The sequence below is a fragment of the Microtus pennsylvanicus genome, chromosome 1, assembly GCF_037038515.1.
Source record: "Microtus pennsylvanicus isolate mMicPen1 chromosome 1, mMicPen1.hap1, whole genome shotgun sequence".
Lineage (NCBI taxonomy): Eukaryota > Metazoa > Chordata > Mammalia > Rodentia > Cricetidae > Microtus > Microtus pennsylvanicus.
This window is the reverse complement of record NC_134579.1, coordinates 38,576,828-38,591,803: the sequence shown is the minus strand read 5'-3', so window position 1 is coordinate 38,591,803 and position 14,976 is coordinate 38,576,828. Positions and strand designations below refer to the sequence as shown.

At 39.2% G+C, this 14,976-nt stretch overlaps 2 protein-coding genes and 1 pseudogene across 5 annotated transcripts in view; 2 read left to right on the top strand and 1 right to left on the bottom strand.

Moving 5' to 3' along the window:
* The window catches only part of Cmss1 (cms1 ribosomal small subunit homolog), a 292,336-nt gene that overhangs the window by 215,778 nt on the left and 61,582 nt on the right, over nucleotides 1-14,976 (bottom strand). The window lies entirely within an intron of this gene.
* The window catches only part of Filip1l (filamin A interacting protein 1 like), a 241,563-nt gene that overhangs the window by 168,658 nt on the left and 57,929 nt on the right, over nucleotides 1-14,976 (top strand). The window lies entirely within an intron of this gene.
* On the top strand, nucleotides 6,921-7,332 carry LOC142839112 (large ribosomal subunit protein eL42-like; annotated as a pseudogene).

Sequence of the window (14,976 nt, the reverse complement as noted above, 5' to 3'; positions counted from 1 at the left end):
ATTATACCCACAGATACAAAGGAAGTAAGAAAGACAATCTGTGGATAGCAACACGTTAGGTTGTGTGCCACAAACCTGATTTTCTCCTTTATTCTGAACTCAAACCATGCAAAAAAGTCTCATCCTGACACCCCAATTTGTCAGAGCATTCACAGTATATAGAAAAAAATGCATTTTAAGTGTCTAAAGCCAAAGTTGGAGGGAATCTAAGAATAGAAACAATAGCAAGAAGACTAACAACCAGAACACCATTATAAGCAGAGCTCTTTAAAAGCGGATTGCAAGTCTGCCATCCCATTACTGTACCACTTCCTGATAATGACTTTATAGCAAAATGAGACTGGAGAAATACATTTCCATTTGGCTGCAGCAAATGGAAAATTAAATCTCATTTTATCCAAAATCATAAAAAGGGAGCTGTTGTAATATGCTACCTAATCCTTTTTGCCTGGCCTAAAATTAGCTAATTACAGCAACATGTGAGCAAATGGCAATGAAATATAACCTAATGAAAAAGCAAAAGGGACAGGGGCATCTATTTATTTTAAATGTGTCCGAGCTCTGCCAGAGGGCATTCCAGTCTGTATCCCCATCCTCAGAAAGAGCAACTCAGCTAACCTCACTTAGATATATTATCCTGTCTTTGGCCATCTTTTGAGTTGGACTCCAAGTTTATTGGACGACTCGAGGGAGGAGTGACATGAGTTCCACCTGCGAACAGGGCAGGTTTCTTGCGCTCTGCTCTCTAGCCTCACACTTCTCTGGGACTGTTAAGGGAACTGTTTGGGCACTCACCTCTAAGAGCTCACAGAACTCTGTTTCTGCATTAGGTTTGCTGAGAGAATTCTGAGTGTATTTGCATTCTATCAGTCCACAGTGAGTCAGGCTATTCCAAACCGGTTTTCTAACCAGAAAACTGAGAAGTTTGATGACACATTTAGGTAAACATGCTCACTGGATGAAGTTATTTGAGTATTTATAGCTTTTAATCCTCTGTGAGCTTTGAAATCCATACAGGTTTTTAGACTAGATTTAAGTTCATCTGAGTTAAATAACAGAAATTATATATAAACAAACTCTATTAAAAACTTCATGGATTCTGGAGAGTTAAGACTATTTAATAATATAAAGAGCAATTAATGTAAGTTGATCTGAAACTGAAGCCTTTAACTATTAACTAATCAGCCTTATTCCTAATTAAAATCTTGGCTCAGGACAGACTTCTTGCCCAGAGAACTAAAGCTTCTCATTCACTCTGGCTGGATGACGACAGCTCTGGCTGACAATGATAAATGAACTCTGAGTCTGAGGGGTTCACTCCAGTGAAAGAACAGGAAAGGGGTTGCAGACCAAGGCTCTCATCACCTACTTTGCAGGCAACCTGAGAATTCAATAGGCAGTTGAATGCAAATGCAATAAAAATGTGGTAAAAGCACATGCCAAAGTTATCTAAATTAACTGACCTGATAGCAACTGTGAGTTACAGAAGCTAACTAAAACTTGCAATGTGGGGGGCTTTTTAACCTATCAGATGAATGACAACATGGGCCAAGATGTAAAAAGATTCCTCTAACAGCCCACCGTTGGCAATATTATTACTTCTTTGTACAAAGAAGACTCTTCCAATATATCTACTGTGATATCTCTTGCCCTTGAGAATGTTTGCTTCACCTAAAAGAAACCTTGATCCAGGCTCACATTTCTTCTCCAAACTTAGATTTTATTATTTACTATTACCACCCTTGGGAGCAAATGCTTAGGAAATAATTAGGGAACAATTGACTGGCCCTAAACTTTTTGATACTGGCACCTTTCCCTGCCTCTACCCTACTTCCTGCCAACGGTTCCAATTCAGGCCTTCACAGTGTACACAATCCCATGAGTGTGCACATACACATGCACACACACTAATATAAACTAAGATTTATTTTATCGGTTTCACCATCATAATGAAGCCTGGCTCAAAACACCTCTCTTCCTTCTGTGTCTGCTACTGAGTCAGGCGAGGGAGTAATACCACGAGAAGATGCTCAGTATTTTCACATCCACAGCTTGAAGTCCCTGCTTCCAGGCACTTTAACCACCATCTTGTTCTGGAAATGCTGCCTTACAGCACTGGCTTCCTAAGTTCCGCAGGCAAACAGTTCTCTGCAACGGTGTAGTGAAAAAAGAGGTGCAGAGTACCTCACAAAGGACTTTAACTAAGGACTCGGATACAGCTCAATTGATAGCATGCTTGCTTTGCCCTAGGCACCATGCCCAGCACTGCATGTAATTTATGTCTCTAATCTAAGCACTTAGGAAAGAGGAGGCAGGAAGACCAAAGGTTCACATGCACGTGACAGCTCTTGCCTGTACTCTTAGCACTCCTAAGATGAGGCAGAAGGTTCACTCATACTGACAACACAGTAAAATCTCATCTTGAGGGAAAAAAAAAGAACGGGATTTATTTTTGTTTGTTATAGGGGCATTAGGTTCTATTTTGTATATTCTATATAAAAACCACACAAAGACCCCTTACAAAGAACTGGACAACTGGCTCTAACAGCTGTAAAGGCAACCGTTACAGTTAGCTGCAAACACTCCCAGGGTCTGAGATGAGTTACCTCATTTAGTCTCCACCATAACCCTCTGAATGGGTGCTATTATTGTACGCTTAGACATTCTGAAGACCATTAGTAACTTGCCCAAGGTCACACTAGTAGCCACTGTGCAGGAAAGTAGGCCGAAGGTCCAATTCCTAAATCTAGGTAGATTTAACCCTTCTCTGCCGTGGTGCCCCAACCTAGGTGATCACCATTATTTGCCAGGAGAGATACTGAGAAATGCAGATTTCTGGGCCAGTTCCTAAACATGATAAAGTAGGTTCCTGATTGTGGTGGTCAAAGGTGTCAGCACAGTGGCATTTCAAATATGGTTCACATGTTCTTTCAAGATGCCAAGAGAACACAAGGGAAGCCAGTTGTCAAATAGTGGTCTAAGTCAAATCATCTGCCTGGAATAGAAGCAGATTCTCTTGTTCCACACAAACCTCTTCTTCACTATGTAATAGTCAAGAAGGTCATGTTACCGCGGGGTCAAATGAGGACACGGTCATCTATGTCAGCAGCTAGGATCAAGACACATGACTGCAGGAGCCATGCTATGGAAGATGGACACGATACAACAGAGCAAATCTTCTGTGTGAGAAGTGTTGAGTCAGAATTATACTCAGACAGAAGGCATGGGAACCAGTGTAGTCTGAGCTTAAATCCCTGGCCATGTTCATTGCAGGACCAGATATTAATATTCAATATAAATATTGAAAATTCAATTAGAAAAATCAATTTTTCAGCTTCTGAAAAATTCAAGTATGTAGTTCATTTGTCCATTTATTTCAAAATATTTATTGAGTGCCTTCCACATGCAATGTACTAGATCCACATTAGATCCTGAAAGGCAGGAAAGCATCTGGGTAATGGAAAATGATGTCATCATTGATTACAGAACCAGGAATGGCCTGTGGAAAGGTAGCATATCAGCTGCTTCTTGAAAGACAGGCACAGTTCAAATAGACAGAAAACAAGAGCATGGGAAACAGAAAGCATTATAGGTAAGCCCAATGATATAAAGGAAGGAGATTAGGGCAAAAAGTGTAACCAAACTCCGGAAACATTGCAGAGTACACTTTGGCTTGAGTCTAGGAAAAGCAGTGGAATCAATGGCTGCAATGGCACAGTGGTCAAAGAACAACAAGCTGCTGTGAGACCGAGAAAGCAGCAGGCAGCTAAGATGCAGTTCAGCAGCACAAAGGTACTAATACAATGTAATGCGAGCAAAAACAACAGACCGGAGTTGAAGGACACTTACAGTATAAACTAACTGGTAACTGGTGCCTGGGAATTATTTTGTTGTTGTTAGGGTAAGAGAAATGATATTTACATGTTATGGTTGTTAGCTTGGTGTTTTTGTGGGACTCCGAATAGTGGGATTTGGGGTGTCCCTGACTCCTTTACCTACTCATGGGATCCTTTTCTCCTATCAGGTGGCCTCATTCAGCCGTGATTTGAGGGTCTGTGCCTAGTCTTATTGCATCTTGTTATGCTGTGTTTGGTCCATATTCCTGGGAGGCCTGTTCATTTCTGAAGGGGAACAAGAGGAGTAGATCTGGGATGGGGAGGGTGGAGGAAGTATAGGGAGGGGAAACTGTAATCACAATGAATTACATTTGAAAGAATAAATAAAAAGAGAGAAATGATTTTAAGGTTGGGATATGGAAAATGAGGGGAAAGGGCAAAGTACACAAAAAGCATCTTGCCTTCAAGTTAGAGATTATCATCTCTCTTTACACCTCACTGATGTAAACCAAATTCACATAACAGCTTCACAGCGTAGGAAAAGCTAGAAGCGTCTGGCTGAGGGTAGGAGAACACAAACAGATGAAGTTTAAGTGTAACTAAGTCTGCTGTGATCTTAGTACATCTGCAACGTTCTGTATCTCAAGTTTTATTACAATGTGCTTATTTAGTTTGGTGGAGGTGAGATTTGGGGATGGAGGATGAAGGCTACAGTGTAGTGTGTAATGGATCCAGGACAACTCATCCGTTCCCTCTTTCCACCATGTGGGGCCAAGGACTGAACTCATGTTACTAACTGACAGCAAACCCTGTCCTACTGAACTCTGTCTCCAGCCCTGTATTTCAATTTTATATTCATAAATTTGAAGGATACTATTTCTTGAAAAGGGCACAAAACTATCAATTATAAGATTAAAAATGGACTTCATCAAAATTAGTAAATTCTGTTTAATAAAATGCAAAACTAACAGGATAAAAGATAAACCAAAAATTGAGAGATGATATCTATTTGAAAATATCCAACTAACAAAGACTTAGAATATGTAAACAACATCATAAAACAATAACAATAATAACAAGACTGGTAACTCAATATGAAAAAGAAAAATACTTGAAGAGATGCCTTATGAAAGAGGATATTCAATAAGGTTGTGAAGAGCGAGTTCAACATTGTTAATTCTCAAGGAAATATGCATCAATAGTAAAGCAAGGGTTGATGGTAATAGCTCCGCAATATTAAGAGTACTTGCTTTGCATGAACAAAGCTCTAGGTCCCACTTGAGCACTGGAAAAAGAAAAACTGAACCCCATTCAAACCACCATAAAACAAAACAAAACCCAAGCCCTCTTCATCCCTACCAGAAAGACTAAATCAAAAGGACACTACCATCTAGGTGTTGTGGCTCACACTATAATCCAAACACTCAGGAGGCTCAGTTGCCAAGATTATCAGGCTAGCCTGGGCTAGTAAATTCTAGGTCAGCATGATCTAAAGAATGAGACCCTGTCTCAAAAAAGACATTACTAAATGTTAAGAGGAAGTAGAACAGGCAGAACTTGCATACATTCCTAGAGACTGTAAATCCTATTTATAGACACATCATTCCATTACTATGAGTCCACCCATGCTCTATCCAAAACAGACAGAAATAATCTAAGGTAACAGAGGTCAAAATGTTCTATCCAAAACAGACAGAAATAATCTAAGGTAACAGAGGTCAAAATGGCGGTTACTTCCAAAAAGGGAAATGGATAGAAACTGGAAGGTGCAAAAAGAAAGAGGCTACACCACATATTCTAAAACTGGGGCAGAGAGAATAGCTGGACTCCACAGTCTGGAGTATTGCTGACATGGCTGGAAGATATGCAGGGGCTGATGAGCTTATTTTGGAGTGTTTGGTCGAGGAACCAGAGAGGCCTCCCAGAGTATGCGCACACAAGGGTGAGATAGAACATAGGCAAGCAAAGGCTAATGATAAACATTTGAGAGCTCGAGCAAAAAACGGGAAAGCTTTAAGAGTATGGAGGAGGTCATGAAGTGGGTAGTGGGATAGAGAACAGATGAATGGGTTGTGCTGGTGGCAGGAGCCTATATTCAGAGTAGAAGAAACCAGAAAAGAATCTCTTAGACACAGAATTTAAAGAGGCCAGTGTCTATGAAGTTAGCAAAGAATATTTTATGAGAGCGTCTGAAGAGACCAGTGTTTAGGTGTTAGGAAAGAATTGCTCTATGAGACAGGCCAGCATCTTGGAAGCCAAAAGAAAAAATATCTTAAGGATTCAACAGGTAGTCAGCTGTGTAAAAGGTACAGAAAGGGCAGAGGATGTCAAAGAGAACCTGCTAGATGTGATAATGAAGTCACTCACCTACCACACTGCAGCGAACAATTTCATCTGGGTGGAAAGCGGTGAGCCCAGACTTCCTTCCAGAGGCTGGCGAGGATGTGGACATGATGACCATGAATAGCACCGCTCTTTCAAGAACTTGCCGGGGATTTGCAAAGGAAAACGGGTTGGTCACTCAGGGAAGTAGTGAAATTGGAGGGGAAGTGACAAGTGAGATTGAAGACGCTCAGACTGGGATGTGGGAACTAGACATGACAAGTAGAGTCAAGTCCTGGAGAAGACCAGTAGGTGGTCACTACAGTGAAGGGAATTTGAGATAGGCATGAACCTGAGGTTGACTAAAAATTAACAAATGATCACAAATGAAAATTTAAAATATCAAAGAAATTTGTGGCCTGGGCCTAGGTTTGGAATAGGAAGATAGCCAGCTAACAAAGATTAATATTTGGAAGGTTCTTCTATTTATATTAATGGAATATTAAAATTCCTATTTAAATCTTGTCATTCAAAGCCTCCAGTGCCTAAAATACTGTCTTGTAGAGAAAAAACAAAACCAAAACCAAAACAAACAAAAAAAAACCAAAGCAAAAACAACAGAAAAAACAAAAAACAAACAAACAACAAACTTACTATGTATGTAAAACTAGCAAATATAGTTACAAATACTAGATTGGAAAACAATGTTTTTCTCTCCCCACTAAAAAAAATCAATCTAAGATTAGGAACCAAAAGGGCCTTCCCTCTTTCTTTCTGTGCCGATATCGCACCCGCCAACATGGTGAACGTTCCTAAGACCCGCCGGACATCCTGCAAGAAATGTGGCAAGCACCAACCCCACAAAGTGACCCAGTACAAGAAGGGCAAAGATTCTTTGTATGCCCAGGGAAAGCGGCATTATGACAGGAAACAGAGTGGCTATGGTGGGCAGACTAAGCCTATTTTCTGCAAAAAGGCGAAGAAAACTACAAAGAAGATTGTGCTGAGACTGGAATGTGGGAGCCCAACTGCAGATCTAAGAGGATGCTGGCTATTAAGAGATGCAAGCACTTTGAACTGGGTGGTGATAAGAAGAGAAAGGGCCAAGTGATCCAGTTCTAAGCTGACCTTGTTATGAAGACAATAAAATCATGAGCTTTCACTCAAAAAAAAAAAAAAAAAAAAATTAGGAACCAAAATACAAACGGTGAAAATAACAAAGCAAGCACATTCTAATGATGAAACAGTATGGTCTACTGCCCCCGCAGAACTTTGTTTACAGCGAGAATAAAAACCACGTACTTATCATTAAGAGCGATAATAACAAAAACATTTGCCACTCTCTGCTGCCAGGAATATAAGTGCTGGTCTGAAAGCCGGGCAACTCAAAGCAGGTAAGCAAATTAAGGCCCAGTTAGATTTTGAAATAAGAGTATTTGCTTAGGAAAACAAGATGCATATCTCAAGTTACTTTTCCTGCCCAAGGATGTTGCTTAATTCAATTAGCTTGGGCTTGTTTTCTGTTACTTAAGGCCATATTTTTCTATTACTAAATGAAGATTTATTCATTTGTGACAAATTAGTACAAGTAAATAAAGCACCAGGGATCTTAACTTCATCTTTCTTTCAAGTGTTTGTACAGTATTTTTGTATGAAACATCCTATTTTTGTTGTTGTTTTTGTTTGTTTTATTTTGTTTTTAAAGTAAGAATTCCCTTTGTGGGGTCTAGTCACTACTCCAAAATACGCAGGGTCTTCCATCATGGATCTACAAAGGATGTTTTACATAGGAACTTAAGAAGATGCCTGAAATTATACACCCAGTCATCATCCAATTACAATTCTTCTAAACTTTATTTTTTAGCCTACCAAACCAATGTGACTAATACTTTAAAACTGCACAAACCTGTTCAGATTTACATTTGCATGTGCGCACAGAGAGAAAGAGAGGAGAGGTCGGAGGGAGGAGGCAGCTTACAATTTAAATTTTTTTCACAATAACCATATGTAATAGGTATGTTTATTAGCAAAGTTTTATGGATAGAGAAACTAATGCCTGAGAAAATGCATAAGCTGCTTAGGGAATCAGCTAAACACGGGCAGGGAGGAGAACTGAACCCAGCAGTGTGGGCGGTTATTTGTTTATGACCCCAATCATAAGATGATAAGGGTCTGTGAGGAAAAGTACTTCCTTCATAGATGAGGAAATGGAAACACAAAGAACTATACAACTAGTAGCCATCCGATTCTAGACTTTGCTTCTCCTACCACAATGCTTCTAATCTGAAGAGATTTTAAGCATACCCATTTCCACCTCCAGGTTTTCCAACGCTTAAACTATCTTCACATGGGAATCACCCTATTTCATTCTGCTTACACGTGTGAAAACTCCAAACTCTGTTAAAACTTTTGTAAGAAAGTGACCTATTGTGTTGCATTTAGTGTGACTCTCTTCCAGACAAGAACTTTGTTGACTTGTTAACCCTTTCAGTTATCCAGTCTCTTGCTGACAAAGAAATGGAGTCCAACATTTCTCCCCTGCAACAAAATGAGTTTTGGGGTATATTCATGCGACTACCTTACACACTATTCTCCATCTGAGAATAGCTGACAAGTACATACACTTATGTATCAGAATAGCTTCATAAGGAATGGAAACCTAACAACACTCCATAGAATTACCTACTGCTTATCTCATTTTCACTACTGTTCCCATGACCTCTTGTTGAACTGATTCTTTTTAAAAAAGGAAAAATGAGCAATTGAGTATGCATGTCTATTCAATTCAAAGCTATCTACAGAGTCTCTACTTTTTCTCATATGATGAGTATGGTATAAACTGTGCCGAGGATAATGAGACCAAATTTAGGAACACTCAAAGAACATGCTGCTGCGCAGTACTAAAAAGTCTTGGGACTTGAAAAAGAGTCATGTATACTGATGAATATATCTTTAAAATGTTTAATAAGCAGGAAGGTGGTGACACACGCCTTCAATCCCAGCACTCGGAAAGCAGAGGCAGGCGGGTCTCTGAGTTCGAGGTTGAGGGCAGTCTGGTTTACAGAGTAAGTTCCAGGACAGCCAGCATTACACAGAGAAACCCTGTCTTGAAAAAACAAGGAGAGCAAAAGGCCTCTTATAGAACTAGTGTAGTGCTGGCATGCAGTGCTTAGGAAATTAGTGAAAAGTCACTTTGGTATTATATCAGCAATACCTTCTGCATACCTGTGCAACATCATGCCGAGCTCCACTAGGAACAACGTTTGTGCTGCTCCTTACACAGAAACAAACCCAAATCGCGTGTGTATGTGTGTTGAAGTGTGTGCTTGCGCTTGTTCTTATCCTTGCTGGAATCTGTGCTACTTATCAACAAGATAATGCAAAGAAAATTCAATAGGCACATCCTGTCCAGAGGTTAACAAAGGAAAACTCAAAAAAAAGCAGTTCCATAAATTGTTTCTACAAAGAACCTGAGATATTGTTGACTACTGGCTTCAGAACCCTGCACTGTGCCGTCCGCTCTTTATGGTGTCATATTATTGTCTGCTCAAATCACAGGTCCTGATGTACAGCGAGATTTCCCTATGAGCACCTGGCTAATAGCCAAGCAAAAATACATAATTTAAAACACTCAATCAGGTTCATTCTGAGGCATTTTGCTCGGTGTTTAATAGCTTCTCCAGGGACAGGAAATCACAAAGGCACATTGTTTTGACCTGAGCTGAAATGAGTCATTGCTTGTCACCACATTTTTGAGGATTTGGCATTAGTCTTCTGAGAAAGAGAACCTAAACATTTGAAATAAATACCGATTTTCCTAAACAATTTAGTAAAATCGGGCTACTCTTTTCACCGAAGCAGCAAAATGTAGCCCCAAAGGAAAACACTATCTTTCTCTAACTAGGAGCCGTTTTGTTTTTCTCCATACCACATTTGGGAAAATTTTAATAATCATTTGACGCACAGTCCCTAAAGCAATGCTGCAGTTTCCTGGAGTGTTTTATGTTTTACAAGATGTTACTAGACAGTATATAGTCAAACCTTTGGTAAATCTTAATTAACCCTCTGGACCAGTGATTTTAAAACTTCTCTGTATACTAGAACCACCAGAGAAGTCCCAGGTACAGCAACCAAGGGAGAATCTTGAGACTTAATCATCAGTACTAATGACAGTTCTCTAGGTGATTCTATCATAGAGCGAAGTCTGTATTGGTGTTTTAGACTTTACATATGGAAGCGCAAGGATAGGTAAGTTGGGCAAGAATGGCGCTTTATCAAAGTCTGATAAGAGTTGAAAGATGGGAGAAAGGGTTTGACTAAGCTCTTTGAAAACGACATTTTCATGTACAGGGATAAATTAATAGTTAAAAGCCAAATTCAAGGGTATGAACCTGGTGATTGGTTGTTTATAAGTACTCAGAGACTTAGTTTCTTGAAGTCTCTTAACTGATTAAATGAGAATAATAAAAGTACTTTTCAGGATTGCTATACCCAAAGAATTAATCTACATGAATATAAAGGGTTAAGAATAGTGTTTTACACACAATAAGACCAGGTATGTTACTTGCTAACATCCTCCTCATCACCATCTTTATTATTCATACCTTACTAAAATGAGTTGAATGTACTGTCCTAAACTAAAGACACTTGAAATGTCTTGATTTCTAGAATTTTAAGACATTTACAACATATTTAACCTATTCATTCTATACATACTTTCTGAGCACTTATACATGCGTGAAACATCATCATATACGTGTTGCCTAACTTTTGTAAAAAAAAAAAAAAAAGCGTTCCTGTGCTTTTCTACTTGTTTCAGTCTAAAATTCTAGTAAGTTGATTCCGACTTTGCAGTACAGAGTTTCATAGCTCCAGCACAACTGGATCACCACAGACAACAGCTGAGGAAGAGACTCACGCTAGCCAGCTAGTTGAACATGTACGCTACTCATGCGTTTGTGCAGGCAGCTACATGCTATATACCTCACTTAATTCAATGGGTTTTTCTGTAAGGACAGTACTCCCCAGTGGCCTTAGTTTACGAATGGCAGATACAGAGAACTTAAGATGTCTCTGCCCACAATCTGAGTAGTCAACTTGGTTTCTGGGAGGTGGACTGTAGTGGACTCACAATCAAGAGTGGGAGGGAGTCTAAATGCCTGTCCTCAAGTTATATTTCATGGAGGAATCCTCATGCTTTGACTTAAAAAAAAAAAGTCTGTAGAAGAATACAAGAGAAGTGAGGGAAATTCTAGAGAAAATGACAATAATCACAGCTACTAGTCAGATTTTACAAACACAAAATCTGTACATGCAATAGCTTTTGATCATTTTAATTGTGTAATCAATTTAATTCATGGAAAACGCTGCAAAAGTTTTAGGGGGACTATTTCCAATGATTTTAAAAGGCGCAACTTTTACTTTTAAGTCTAGTGCATTAATAACGCTTATTAAGATAAAAGTATGTGTTACAAAATGACCAAAACGCCCTTCCCATATAATCATGTGATACAGGAAATCAAACATGAGCTTTTGAAACTATAACCAAATGTTCTGTTTAAAATAAAGTTGATGTAAATAAATATTAACAAACATCAGACATTATTTTCTTTTAAAAGATATTTTTAGATGAAATGAAAAGACTTCTCAGTTTCAGCCTCTAAAGAAATGAACACATAAAAATCCCTATCAAATATAATCAAAAGCATATTCACTATAGCTGTCTTGAAAAAAGGAGTACACACCTTTTTTAGTATGTAGGCTCAGGCCTTCTTAGTTGGCATAAAATTGGGAAAGAAATCTGATTTGCATTAGTGTTAATAATTATTAAATTTCTATGAGAACTTCAGGCTCGGTGTTCACGAACAGTGTCTTTTAACTTCACTGTCTGTGAATGTTCCTCGTGGTGTGTGCTTGCACGTGGAGGCTGGAAGTTAAGTGTCTTCCTCAGTCACTGTCTATCTCCTTTTACAAGACAGGGTCCCTCACTGAACCCAAAGCCCACTGTCCCCATCCCACCAGACAGAGTTAGACACACACCACCTTGCCCAGCTAGGCATCCAAACACCGGTCATCACGTTTACATTTGTCATCTCCCCATTCCTTTCTGAAATTCTTATATGACCATCCAAGTCACTTTAAAACAAAGCAAATATAGTATGATTTTAATTAGTCATGGTGATCAAAAGCACAAAGAGCTGAATTTATGCATGAGTACTAGACATTCATGAGTATTTGTTCAACTTTTACGCACGATAGAAGGTCCTCTGTAATGAGGTCTCTTAGCAGAGATCTCTAAAACTCTAATAACCCACTTTGGGGTTGGGGACGTAGTATGACAAAGAAATGAGAAGCTAAAGAACCCAGTTCAGAATCTGGGAGTCTTAAAACAGTCTTTTGCTTTCACTGGGCAAAATTTTCCCTAAACTACACTAAGTTACACATCAGTATACCACAAGAAATTATTCCCTTTTTTTTTTGGCAACAGTATCAAGAAATACAGAAAATACAGACTACTCAGTTCTAAAAAAGAAATAGAACAGATAATTCAAATTTTGATGTCAGGTAAATATAAATTCATTTCAATATATAAAGCTAGACTGTAAGTTGTTGGTTGTTTTGTTTTGGATTATATTGATTTATGGCTATGTACTACTAAATGTATTCGTTACCAGAACCAAAGAACAGCCCAGGTAGGATGGTTTCAATAGTGCAGCTGTCAACTCTGCTGTGGCCGCAGCAAAGCAGCTAGATGACAACTGAACAAGGGCGTGTGACTCTCTTCTTCATTTTTGGACCCTAAATTGGTATTTTATATGATGGTCACATAAAAAGAACAGACAGCTTTACTGAGAGGTTGTCCAGTCACGTGATTAAAGGCCCATTTGGATTGATGTATAAGACAGTGAACAATGTTATCTCCTTATTCTTTACTGAAAGTCGCAGGCTAGTCAGTACATTATATGCTTTTAGATAATTTAGAATGTCATGTCTCCACCCAGGGCCAGGACCTAGATCCCATTTTTCTGACGGGTAACCAAGTTTTTCAGTTTCAGTTCCTGTTTTACAGGCTGCTGATTAGGAGGGGTAAGGGTCCATCATCAATGAACTTTAAATCCACTAATACTGGAAGGACTAATTACCCACCAGTTTCGTGCATCATTAAATAACCTTTTTATTTTTTCTATCTTAGTCTCTCTCTCTCTCTCTCTCTCTCTCTCTCTCTCTCTCTCTCTCTCTCTCTCTCTCTCTCTCTCTCTCTCTCTCTCTCTCAGTGTCTGTGTGTGTGTGTAGCTTGTGGCCACACTAAGTTGTCAGTAGGCTGGCTACAGAACTGAGTCCTGACTTCTGAAATGTGTGAAAACAAAGAAAACATCCCTGACTGGGTTCTATCCTTTGGGAACTTTTTACTCAAGGACTCTGTATGATGCTTAAGGTTTAAAGTGACTGCCATTCATGAAGTTGAAGGAGCTACCTCCACTCCAACTAGAAAATACACATTTCACACACAGAAATGCTATACTAATGGGGCATGCAGTCTCTTAAAAGGAAAACAGAACCTCTGCGAAAGGCATAGCAATTAGGTGGCTAACATCAGGGCAACAAAGTTTCCCTGGCCTTCCTGTTGCCATGTGCCTGCCATCTTCCTGTACACTTTCCATTCGCTGTTTCAAACATATGTTGCTACTTACTGCCAGGAAAGGAATCTCTGACCCACTCTTTATGTATGATGAAATGGCAGACGGAACGGAGCCACAGACAGCACCATTAGCAGTTATTCACACTTCTGTTTTCTCTTAACTTCCCTTCCTCTAAAGTTTATTCCTCATATGCTAGGAGGGATGTGTAATCATAAAAACATCCGTGACTCATGCTTTAGAATATGGAACCACAGCAACTCCATGAAAAAGCAAATGGCTCCTCCTGCCAGAAGTAAGCCTTCTACAAAAGGACCAGATCTAAACTCAGACCTTGATTAAAGTAGGTGAAGGGACTTTTGTCCAACTTTCACCAGCCTCAGTTTCTTTTCTAGTGGTCACTGCAAGAGTTTACCTAACGTTAACTCAGTCTTAAGGAGGCACCTATTTCATGGGCTCAGGCTGCAGAAGGAAAAAAAAATACGAAAAAAATATGACAGAGTTTAGGTAAAAGGAAGGGGTTTTCCACTAAAGAAGAATGGATTTAAGGAGACAAAATATGCAAATCTAGTACTGCATCTAAAGTACTAAGAAATAAATATTAATTGTATTATTTTGACTTACTGAAACCAGTATGAGACAGGAAACAACGACATTGCTATATTGTCATACAACAGCAACAACAAACCTTAAATGATGAGCAGTAGAAACTACTTGTAATTTGCACTGACAGAAAAGACTGTCAGTCAAAACATTAGGCCTTGTTCATTAGCAAAAATCAAATACAGTGCCTCAAGAGTCCACAGATAGTACAATGCAAAGTAAAGGGATATTGCACTAAACAAACAAAATAGTCCTGCCGATTGACAAGCACGGAGCCTGTATCATCCCTTAATGGAGGGCACCTGCAGCTTTTCCAATATGAGCATTGGGGACTGCTAGTTGTTGAAAAGATTTGATGCTTTTGCCTGGGGTAGCAAAAATGAAGACACAGTAAAGTTTCACCATGTTGGCCATGAAAAATATTTACACATACATTCTCTGGGTTATGAACACCTGATTTGTGAATGTTCTTTCTATATAAAAAACCCACTCAAAGTCCACTCAAAGATGACACCTGGAGAGCAAGATTACTTCCAGAGCTACTTAATTTTAAGCAGGCCTAGCTGGCCTGGGGCTGC